The following is a 1,491-nucleotide window of genomic DNA, read 5'->3' on the forward strand; positions in this document are numbered from 1 at the left end:
GGGTGACAGAATGAGACTCTGACTTAAAAAAAAAAAAAAAAAATTACCATCACCAGTCAGATGTGGTAGATCAAGCCTGTAATCCCAGCACTTTGTGAGGCAGAGGTGAGAGGACTGCCTGAGCCCAGGGGTTCGAGACCTGCCTGGACAACTTGGCCTCATCTCTACAATAAACCAAAAATTATCTGGCCTGCGGGTTCGAGACCCGCCTGGGCAGCTTGGCGAGGCCTCGTCTCTACAATAAATCAAAGAACTAGCTGGGCGTGGTGGCATGTGCCTGTAGTTCCAGCTACTTGGAAGGCTGAGGCGGAGGGATCGCCGGAGCCCAGCAGGTCGAGACTGCGGTGGCCGCGAGCATGCCATTGCACTCAAACCTGGGTGACAGAGTGACACTCCGACTCAAAAAAAAAAAAAAAGATTATCCGGGCATAGTGGCGCGCACCTGTCGTTCCGGCTACTTGGAAGACTGAGGCAGAAGGATCACTTGAGCCCAGCAAGTTGAGGCTGCGGTGGCCGCGAGCATGCCATTGCACTCTAGCCTGGGTGACAGAGTGACACTCTGACTCAAAAAGAAATCACAAAAACATTCCCATCACCAGCCGGGCACGTGGCTCAAGCCTGTAATTCCAGCACTTTGGGAGGCAGAGGCAAGAGGATTGTCTGAGCCCAGGGGTTCGAGACCAGCCTGGGCAACTTGGTGAGATCTCATCTCTACAATATGTCCAAAAAAAAAAAAAATTAGCCAGGCGTGGTGGTGCACGCCTGTAGTTCCAGCTACTTGGAAGGCTGAGGTGGAAGGATAATCAAAGCCCAGCAGGTCGAGGCTGGGGTGGCCATGAGCATGCCACTGTACACCAGCACGGGCAACAGTGTGAGACTCTGACTCCCAAAAAAAAAAAGACCATCACCAGCACTAGCAACTCCAACATCACGTGACATCCTCACCCCGTCATCCCCCACCCGTCATGATTACACCCTTGTCAGCCTCCTCTGGGTGCCTGTTCTCTCACTACCTGTCTGCACACCAGCCTCTCCACCTGCAGACAAATGGCCCTCTGCCACACATGGGCACATCTCGGGCTTCCTGCCAAGCATGCCCTGTGGGGCGTCATTAGCAGCGGTGCCACCTAAATGCTGCAGCCTGTGCAGAGGCACAACCAGGTCATCTGCCCAGCTGGAAAGGTGGCGGCGACAGTCAGGGACATGTGAAAACCCGTGGGGGGGCCGGGCTCGGTGGCTTAGCCTGTAATCCCGCGCTTTGGGAGGTCGAGGTGAGTGGATTGCCTGAGCCCACGGTTCGAGACCCACCTGGGCAACTTGGCGAGACCTCATCTCTACAATAAATCAAAAATTAGCCGGGCGTGGTAGCACAGGCCTGTAGTTCCAGCTCCTTGGAAGGCTGAGGCGGAAGGATCGCCGGAGCCCAGCGGGTCGAGGCTGCGGTGGCCGGGAGTGGCCACTGCACTCCAGTCTGGGCGACCGAGTGAGACT

Source organism: Carlito syrichta, unplaced genomic scaffold (genome assembly GCF_000164805.1).
Source record: "Carlito syrichta isolate Samal-C Ts95f unplaced genomic scaffold, Tarsius_syrichta-2.0.1 Scaffold303095, whole genome shotgun sequence".
NCBI classification, from domain to species: Eukaryota; Metazoa; Chordata; class Mammalia; order Primates; family Tarsiidae; genus Carlito; species Carlito syrichta.